The sequence below is a fragment of the Sus scrofa genome, chromosome 2 (assembly GCF_054392235.1).
Source record: "Sus scrofa isolate SSC_HxYL_T2T_F1_AM1 chromosome 2, Sscrofa_HxYL_maternal_Yorkshire_Landrace_v2.0, whole genome shotgun sequence".
In the NCBI taxonomy this organism is placed as follows: Eukaryota; Metazoa; Chordata; class Mammalia; order Artiodactyla; family Suidae; genus Sus; species Sus scrofa.
Window position 1 is genome coordinate 53,309,188 of NC_139384.1, and position 10,964 is coordinate 53,320,151.

Below are 10,964 nucleotides of genomic sequence, written 5' to 3' on the forward strand. Positions count from 1 at the left end.
AACAACAAAAACAAAGAAACCAAATGATAAATGGGCAAAAGACCTAAATAGACATTTCACCAAAGAAGACATACAGATGGCTATCAGGCATATGAAAAAATTCTCAAAATCACCAATTACTAGAGAAATGCAAATCAAAATTATAATGAGGCACAACCTCACACCAATTAGAGTGGCCATCATTAACAAGACAACAAATAAATGCTGGCGAGGTTGTGGAAAAAAGAGAACTCTCTTAAACTGATGGTGGGAATGTAAATTGGTACAACTGCTATTGAAAAACAGTATGGAAATAACTCAAAAACTATATATAGAACTATCATATGACCCAGCAATCCCACCCTTGGGCATATATCCAGACAAAATTTTCATTGAAAAAGATACAAGCACTCATATGTTCATCGAAGCACTATTCACAGTAACCAAGATATGGAAACAACCTAAATGCCCATTGATGGATGAATGGATTAGGAAGATGTAGTGCATATGTACATCAGTGACAATGCAGGATGCTTAAATTAGAGGCAACCAGGGAACATATTTTGAATGTCAATAAAATTTAATGCATAACACAATGATAATTTTTAAAAATCAATATAAATAAGAAAAATATAAAAGAAATGTTATCAGCACCAATATTGTCTTTAAAATAGCACTTTATGCTTAAATAAGATTAATAAGCAGGGGTTTAATTTAAATATACGTGTATACGGATATTATGTGTATGAACACTAAGAAAGACACTATAAAAAATTCAAGAATGAAGATGATTGCAAATAGAAATTTGTATTAAAAAGAATTCTAGAGTTCCTATTGTGGCTCAGTGGAAACAAATCCTACTAGTAACCTTGAGGATGCAGGTTTGATCTCTGGGCTATTTCAGTGGGTTAAGGATCCAGCATTGCCATGAGCTGTGGTGTAGGTTGCAGAAGTGGCTCAGATCCAAAGTTGCTGTGGCTGTGGCATAGGCCAGTGGCTACAGCTCCCATTTGAGCCCTAGCATGGGAACCTGCATATGCCACAGGTCAGACCTAAAACAGGCAAAAATAAATAAATAAAAAAAATAATTCCACCCAAAATTCAGGTCCTGCTGACTTGACTGGAACTCTATATAATGTTTAGGGAAAAGGAAGTAAATATCTTCTTATTCTTTTAGAAAACTAAGGAGAAGGTACATTTCCCAATTTTATTTGGAAAGTTTTCTCCTGGTATAAAATGCAAGAAAAAGTATTATAGAAAAGAGGGATTCCCATTGCGGCTCAGTGGGTCTTGAACTTGACCAGTATCCATGAGGATGCACATTCAATCCTTGACCTCACTCAGTGGGTTAAGGATCCAATGTTGCTTTGAACTGTGGTGTAGATCAGAGACGTGCCTTGGATTCCATGTTGCTGTGAGGCTGGCCATTGCAGCTCCACTAAGGCTAGCCTGGGACCTTCCATATGCCTTGAGTGTGACCCTAAAACCAAAAGAAAAGCAGTAGCAATCCTAACATATATTCCAAAATTTTAAACAAAATTCCAGTAAGTTGAATCTGGCAATATATAAAAACATTATGGACAATATTTAGCTTACCCTAGAAAATTACATTAGGTTTAACATTCAAAAACCAATTTGTGCGTTCCCATTGTGGCTCACCAGGTTAAGAACTCAACTAGTATCCAGGAAGATGCAGGTTCAATCCCTGGCCTTCCTCAGTGGGTTAAGGATCCAGTGTTGATGCATCTGATATGGCTGTAGTAAATGCATAAACTGAGGTGCAGGTTTGATCTCTGACCTGGGAATTTTCACAAGCCATGGGTGTGTCAAAAAAAAAAGATCAAATAAAAATCAATCTAAATGCATGCCATTTAAATCACCTCAAGTATAATGAAATGCTTAGGTAGAAACTAAGAAAACATGTAAATCACCCAAGTGTAATAAAATACTTTTGTGAAACTAAGGAAAAATGAACAAGATCTGTATACTAAAGTGTAAGAAGTGCTGATTAACAAAATCAGAAAGATTTGAATGAATTAGTAACATTCTCAATTTACAATTGGAAGACTAAATAAAATAAAGACACCGGTTCTATACAAAATTATCTACAGGTTTAATAAAAAGCTAATTATAATCTCGCAAGGTATTTTGTAGATACAGATGAGATTATACTAAAATATATATGAATGGCCAAAGACCCTGAATAACTAAAACACAAGCTAAAATGTAGAATGTAAAGAAGGAATACTACTCTATGCTAAGACTTACTATATAGCTACAGTATACAAGAATATGTGGTACTGCTGGAGAGACAGGCATAACAATCAATGGGACAGAATGAGAACATAGAAGTAGACCTTGAAAAAGTGTGATTAATTCTTCATGAATGTGCAAATGCAATTCAATAAAAGAAAGAGTGGAGTTCCCGTCGTGGCTCAGTGGTTAACGAATCCGACTAGGAACCATGAGGTTGCGGGTTCGGTCCCTGCCCTTGCTCAGTGGGTTAATGATCCGGCGTTGCCGTGAGCTGTGGTGTAGGTTGCAGACGCGGCTCGGATCCCACATTGCTGTGGCTCTGGCGAAGGCCGGTGGCTACAGCTCCGATTCAACCCCTAGCCTGGGAACCTCCATATGCCGTGGGAGCAGCCCAAGAAATAGAAACAACAACAACAACAACAACAACAAAAAGACAAAAGCCAAAAAAAAAAAAAAAAAGAAAGATTGACTATTTAAAAATGATGCTGGAGAAATTGGACATTCATAAGAAAAATAAACAAACCACAAGTAATGTTGACCTTAACTTCATGTAATCAAACTAATTAAAAATAGAAAAAAATGTAAAATGTAAAATTATAAACCATTTAGACAATAACATAGAGCAAAACCTATATCTAGAACCCAGAACTAGTGAAGAGTTTATAGATAGGACATCAAAATCACTATGTAGAAAAGTAAGCTTTGATTAATTGGACTTCACGAGATTAAAACAATTTACAAATCACACTTCTGGGCGGTTAGCCCAGGAAATGAAAATGTATATTTGGACAATCACATTTGTGAAATTTTTTATAGAAATTTTGTCTGTAATTGTTTAAAACCAGAAACAAACCACATCTTTCAATGAGTAAAATTTGTCTTCAGTACTGTGGAATAATTCACAGAGACAGTAAAGGAACAAACATTGATACACACAAAAGCACGAATGGGCCTCAAGAGAATCATGTTGAGTGAAAACAGACTATTGCAAAAGATTACAAATGATATTTCCTTTATAAAATGTTCTTCAGAAGTTAAAATTGCCCTCCTCAGGCCATGCACCATGGTTGGGGATTGCACACAAGCCTTGCCCCTGCCTCTGTCAAGGGTCACCTCCCAGAGTTTGCTCTCCACTTCTGTCCTGACTTTGCTCTGGTCCAGCCGTGGTGAAGCAGTACATTGTGTTGTTCAGGCTGCTGCTGACTGGGGACCCTGGGGTGGGCAAATCCTGCTTGCTGTACCACTTCACTGAGAACCAGTTCCACTCCTGGCACATCTCCACCATCTTTTGTTGACTTCAAGATGAAGACTATAGAGGTAGGTGGCATTAAAGTGTGGATACAGATCTGAGACACAGAGTGCACGGAGAATTATCATATGATCAAAAAGCAGTATTACCTATGGGCCCAGGGATTATTTTTGGTCTACAACATTAGTAGAGAGCACTCTTACCAGCACATCATGAAGTTGGTCAATATTGTGGAGGAGTATGCACAAGAAGGTGTCCAGAAGACCCTTATATGAAATACAGTAAATGAGGAGCAGAAAATACAGATGGGAAGAGAGCAAGGGCAGCAGCTGGCTAGAGAGTATTTCATGGACATCTACAAAACAAGTGCCTTCACCAACCTCAACATTAAAGACTCCTTCACACACCTGACAGAGCTGGTGCTGCAGGCCCACAGGAAAGAGCTGGAAGTTCTGTGGATGTGCACCAGCCATGAGTTGGCCTTGGCCAAGATGTAGGAGGAGGAAGGCAAACCCAAGGGCCTGGAGAATGCTTCCAAAACCTGTGGGTTCTGAAGTGGAGCACCCACACAATCCCTTTTCTGGTTAAGAGGCCTACAGGCACACAGGAAGCCTGGGCCTCCCCCTGCTTCCCCTCTCCTTTGGGTGGCCTTTGGCATATTACTTGCTTCTTCTTCCCCTGCCTGGCCCTGAGAGCAACTCTACTGTCCTTTATCAGCAGCCTTGCCTACATCCCTCCACCGGGGTGTCCTCTCCAGCCTGTTTCTCCAGCTACAGGCCTGCTACTGGCCCTGATGTGCTATGAGCACTGCCTCACCACCCCAGCTCCCAGATGATGGCTGAGTCTGGAGTCAAGGCCACTGTAAGGCTCTGTCTGTCTCAGTGTATCTGATGTCCTCTGCCTTTTCTTGTTTCTACCCACTTCACTTCTCTTTGTCCCTCCTCCTCTGCTGTGTTCCTATCAAAACACGGCATGAGCCCCCAATGTGTCCTGTGTGGCTGCTGTCATGGCCCTTCCTCCATGTCCCTCCTCAACCTGCACCAGAGAATGGATTCAGGCTCAGGGCACATTCCCTGCTCTGCTCTTAGGAGAACCTGTGCCCTGCTTGGTGGGTGCTTCTTCCTGTCCTCTCTGCCTCACTGCTCTGTCTTGTGCCATAGGCCTGCCTCCCCAGTGACCCAGAAGAGAAGAACATCAAGGAAAGATGGAAAGCCCAAACTGGTGGTCCCCATGCCTGGGGCTATCCTACTTCCTGCCCCTGGCATCAGCCTTCCTTGGCTGCCTACCCAGCTGCCATTGGGGGAACTGAGCTTGAGGCAGGTGCTTCTGATAAGAAAAGAAATGATGGGGGTGGCAGGGACAAAAAATCACCTCCATTCTCTACCTCTGGGTCATGGTGAAATTGTATATTTCTCCTCCTTGGGTGCCTGAATTGAAAGATATGGACCAAGGCTGTAGGGCACTGCAGGGGCAAGGAAAGCCTTGGGGCCAACAATATGCTCCACAAAGGGAACTGTTTGGCAATGAAGGACCACCTCCTATCTATCAGGTTAAGATCCTGGGAGAGCAGATGGGGTAGCAGTTTATACAAGAGAGGGAAATTCAGCAACAGCAGGGATTTCTGGGCCCTATATCCATCTCTTGTGTGAGAAGGGCATATCCCCACCAACCCTAGCAGGTGAGAGGTGAAAGAACCACACTGGTCATCTTTCAATGAGCCCAGCCTTGGGCTGTCAAGGATTTGCCAAGACCCAAACTTTGTGGAAAAATGGCAGGGTGCTCATGTGAAGAAAGCAAGCCAGCCCTGGGTAAGAATGCTTGGTGCTACTCTCTTCAGCCTTCAAGGTCAAATGCTCTTCTCACCCTTATGGCTCCTGAGTCAGAAGCTTGAGGGTTTGCCAGCTGCACTGTGGCTACAGGTGAAAGGAAAAAGACTGACTCCAGGGCCCTTTGCTCAGGAAGAAGTTTTTTAACCCCGTATGGTCCACAAATAGCTGAAGGGGGTCTTTTTAGCTCTAGTTGGGTTCTTCCCTACCTTCTGGAGTCAGGAGAAACTTAGGGAGGAGGGTCAGTCTTAAGTGTGTTGCAGGCTGGTACTGGAGCTAGAACACAGAACTGGGCATCCAACACTTTCCAATTAAGGACCAAAATCCAGCACACACATGAAGGATTAAGAGCCCTACATACTTATTCCTCCAAAAAAAAAAAAAAAAAGGTGGAGGATGAATCACTGAACATTTCCTCCTGGCTCTTACCAGATCAGGAGAGAACAAGAGAATATAGCTCAGGGTGTAGGAAACATGACAGGTCAGCATAGTGGAAGCAAAAGGAATAGTTTTAAGTCATCAACTAATGAGAAATGTAAAGAGCTGCCTCTTTAGAATGAAGTCACGACCATAGCTGAGGATGCTTCCTTGATGACTGACTCCTCAGGTGTCAAGACATATGTAGTCACACAGTGAGGTGGGAGGTCAGCTGTGCCAACCCTTGGCATGCACTCAGCCAGGGTCTCGAGGAAGGGAAGTTATATTGGTCATTGTCTCCACCTGTGGATCAGTATCTCTGCTTCCCTGAAGATCAGGCTGAGCACCATTGCTTTTCTCTCTCAGCCTCCTGAGGAAAGAGGGCTGTATTTTTCTGTACCCTTTGGTTCTGGAAGAGAAAACTTAAGTGTGGGATTCTATGGTCTGGTAAGTCTCATTCACAAGGGGCAAAACCAGGTAGTGGTTTAAGGCAGGAGGGTTGGAATTTTAGGGTACAGCTATGCTCACCAGACACCAGAGTCAGATTCTCACCCCTAAACTCCATTGCAGAAGGTGGGCTGGGAATCTGGCCTCTGGCCCAAACTGTTGAGCAGGCCCACCTTCCTGTGGGATCGTTACCACCTGTGCATCTGCTGCCTCAAGACTCAGCCCTGGTGCTCCATCTGCTCCAGAGTCCCACCCCCTCCCTGTGTTGGTTGAACTTGTGTCCTGTGTCTCAGGTCCAGTATATGAATTGTGAGCAGGATTCATCTATTTTAAACACAGATGTTTACAAAAGAAAGAATATTTCAAATTTAAAAAATTTTAAAATTTTAGTGAGGAAAAGCAGGTTAGTAGTTGACATGTTTAAAAAACAGAAATGAGAGAAAGGAAGGGGCATGTTCCTAAGGGCCTGGTATAATGGATTTTTGTGGTGATGGAATAAGTTGGAATATGTTGATTATTGTGGTAGTTATACAACTACACACACTTAATACACAGTACATAGAATTGTATAAACACAGATATACAGATGACTGCATACAAACCTAGTGAAATCTGAACAAAGTCAGGGGATTGTCAGCCATTTTATGGCTGTGATAACCTGCTGATTTATGCAAGTTGTTAACCTTTGTTACCACTAGACCACTAGAAAAACTAAGTAAGACACAAGAACTCTCTGGGCTCTTTTTTTGTTTGTTCATTTGGTTGGCTTTTTTTTTTTTTGCTTTTTAGGGCCTCACCTGTGGCATATGATATGGAAGTTTGCAGACTAGGGGTTGAATCAGAGCTAAAGTTTCCAGCCTAGCCACAGCCACAGCAATACCAGATTTGAGATGCACCTATGACCTACATCACAGCTCACAACAACACCAGATCCTTAACCCACTATGTGAGGCCAGGAATTGACATGGCACCTTCGTGGATACTAGCCAAGTCCATAAGCCCCAAGCTACAAAGGGAATTCCCCTGGGTCATGTTTTGAAACTCCTTGTAATTCTATAACTACTTCAAAATAAAATGTTTTTTTAAAAAAAACCCTTCAAGTCTAATGCTGTGCAGGATAAGATGGAGTAGAATTGAAGTACTATACTGACACTAAGTAAATTTAGAGGTAAGTATATATTCATCATCTAGATTTTTTTCACTTTTTCACAGATGTATACAAACTTTAAAATCATAAAATTTTACAGTTAATATATATGCACTATATTATGCACAGTGATGCATCAATTAAGTGTTTTATTTCATTACTAAACATGCCAAGAATCAAACCTTAAACAAAGAGAAAAGTCAATAATAGAGACACGTATCTTATAGTAATAATTAACAAGAAAGAATATAATTTAGGCACCTGTCATCAAAGTGAAGATCCAGGAAAACTCTGAAATATTTAACCAAATGAATTGACATATTTTATTTGTTCTTATCAAGAGAATTCATGGTGCATGAGAAATCATGGGAATTTTTAGAGCTGTAAGCATACATGGATATTTATAACATCCACACAGGAACATGCACAGGTGGATATGTATGATGTGTATATCACAGAGAAATTGTTCACAGCATATAAATATTGTAAGCTCAAGGCTTTTTATTGGCCTATATGTTGTAGTAGTGTTAGTGATAGTTGAGGTTGGAAAAAAACAAGATAATTACCAATAATGAAAATACCCCCAAATTTTAAGGCATTTTTGAGTATAATGAAGAAAGAAGCAAAAAGAAAATGTCACATGGATATAATACCAAAGAACTAGTAAATGAAATTCAACAATGCACATTTACAGCTCAATAACATACATGACTAGTAAAACATATGCACAGAACATACTACATTGTTGCATAGTCTATTGATCTATGGGGTACATCAGAATATTTGTCAGGCAACAGAAAGAATTGGAAAGGATGTTGGACATGATGGGAAAACAAGACATAGTGAAATGTAATGAAGGCAAATATAATGACAGAGAATCCCTAAACATTCAGATGGTGACTATTCAGTATGAACTGAGAATGAGAAAGAGGAGGAACTAATTCTTCTCATTAGAGTTTAAAAAAGAAGAATGAAAGAAGAGGAATTTTGCATATACACAGATTAATATTATTTTAGTTCATTTAAATATATTAAGCAACCTAATAGGACAGTGTTTCAACCCATCTCCACTGTATCACACACTTGAGGAGACCATTGCAGAGATAGAGGAATACTGATAGGCTTGTTATGTGGATAAACTATATCAATCCAGACCCCTTTATTGTTGTATTAGGGTACACCAGAGAAACAGAATATATGTGGGGGGAAAGAGAGAGAGATTTTAAGAAAATATATAATGCGATTACTGGGGGCTGGCAAGGCAGAAATCTGTGGATCAGGCTGGAAAACAGCAAGAATTGATGCTGCTGTGTTTAGTACAGTTATGGGAAACTCAGGCAGACTTTTTTTTGTGGCAATCTGAAAGCATAAGTCCTTTTACTTTGGGGATAACCAGCCTTTACTGTTGATTGAAAGAGGCCCACTCATATATTAGATTCCAGATATGTGTGACCAGGTCACCTTGCTGTGTAGTGGAAAATGGACAGAACGTTATAAACCAGCTACAATGGAAAAAATAAAAATCATTAAAAAAAGAGGCCCACCCACATTCTTGAGGGAAAACAGCTCTACTTGAAGTCTCCTGATGTAAATCTAAAAAAAAAATCCCCATAGCTAAATCTTGAATGATGTTTGAACAAACAATTTGGTAGCATAGTCTAGCCACATAAATACACACAAAAAATTAAACATCAGAGTCAGGGGAAAAAGAAAGTTAATCAATAGTAAAAGGTAGAGGGAGAAGAGCAAGAAGGCAAAGGAGTAAGTGGTCATGTTCATCTTCTACCACAAACACATAAAAAAAAATCTACATGTAAAATGACTCACACAGAACATCAAATGAATGCTGGCAGAATAATTTAAACCTCCAAAAAGGGAAAGAAACTCTTGGCATAACTTGGTAGAACAAAAGAAAAAAGGGGCAAGAAAGAAAAGGAATCAGTACAGGACTAGCATTCCTGAGAGGGAGCTGTGAAAGAGAAAAGGAACCCACATCCTGGGAAGCCACCTAACTGACAGAAAGATCAGTTGAGTCAGAGGGACCCCAAAGTCTCTGAGAAAAGTGCAGCAGCTGACTGAGAACAGAAAAGCAGAGTGAGAGCTGCAGAGATCATCTGAAGAACCCCCAGAAACAACAGTCTGAGACTCTAGGGTGGGGACTGGGCACTGAGACTTAAGCTCTGGAGGTCAGTCCCAAGGAGAGGACTGGGGTTGGTGGTATGGAGACAACCTAAGGGGTTAAGGAGCAGTGCACCACCAGTGGGGGAGCAGTATGCCATGGGCTGGGGAGGGGGAATGGTAGAGCAGAGGGAACCTGGGAGAAGGTCCAGACCCACAGGAGAGGCAAGGTTCCATTGTTGGGGAGGGCAAGGGGAGGAGGGGCAGAGTGCCATAGGAAACTCTGTGCACTGGAGCTTGTGCATGCCCATGGGCTGTCAGAGGGTAGTGCAGCTCTGGCTCAGGCTATGGGTGGCAATAAGTCTCTTGGTTGTTTAGGGGAGACTGGGTGCTTCTTGTGCAGGCTACCAGTGGCCAGGCACCTCTTGTGTGGGCTAAGGGCATCAGGGTGCTAAGTGTGACTTGGTGCTTCTTGATGATCTACAGGATGTAGGGACAGACTGCAACTGTCATCTCAGAGGCCAGAGGGAGGAGGGGCTTGCCACCATTGGGGGTCTGTGAGTGGGCTCCATCTGTGACCCCAGTCACTTCAGGGGTTGGCCAAAAAAAAAGAAGGCACTTCAAACAAGCACCATAGGCTGTTGCTCTCATGTCCCTGGGAACACACCAGCCCTTCAGCTGCCACTGCCAAACACTCTGGGTGGTGGCCAGACACTTGGTCACTGTCCCTTCCCAAGAACCTACAACTTGGAGCACTTCCTGTGTGGGCTAAGTGGGACACAGTGCTTCTTGCAGGGTCTACAGGAGGTGAGGGCAAACCACTGCAGCTATCTCTGACTCCAGAGGTGGGAGTGGCTCGCCACCACTAGGGGTCCATGAACAGACACCATTTGCAGTTCCATTCACCTCAACAGCACCACAGAGGAGGAAATTGTGAGTGAATACCACCTGTTGATGCTCTCACACCCATGGGAACACACCCACCCTGTTGCTGCCACTGCCAAACGCTCTGGGCAATACCCACACACCTAAACTCTGTCACTTCCCAGGATTCTGCAACTAGGAGCAGCCCATGCAGCACCTCCTATGTGGGCTAAGTGAGATGGGGTGCTTCATGCATGGTCTTCAGGTACCAGGGGCAAACCACCACAGTTATCACTGAATCTAGATATGGTCATGGCCTGCCCCCACTAGGGGTCACTGAACAGGCACCGCCTGCAGTTCCAATCACCTCAGAGGAGGGCATTGCAATAGAAAACAAGCTGTTGTTGATCTCACTCCCCTAGGAACTCACACACGCTGCTGCTGCTACTGCCAAATGCTCTGGTCACATTGTAGATCAGCCTAGAGCTCATTACCACTTTCCAGGGCCCTGCAACTAGGAGTAGCCTGTGTCATCTTCCTGCAGGTCCTTGCTTCTGTTGAGAGCCCAATGACCAGTCACAGACTGCTGGCCCTACCCATTGCGGTCTTCTCCATGAAAATACACTGAACATCCTAGGGATAACAGCCTGCTCCCATCAAA

The 10,964-nt window shown here is 42.5% G+C and overlaps 1 pseudogene; it reads left to right on the forward strand.

Annotated features, from left to right (window-relative positions):
* Window positions 1–1,796: 1,796 nt before the first annotated feature.
* LOC110259572 (ras-related protein Rab-15 pseudogene) lies at window positions 1,797–4,038 on the forward strand (annotated as a pseudogene).
* The last annotated feature ends 6,926 nt before the right edge of the window (window positions 4,039–10,964 follow it).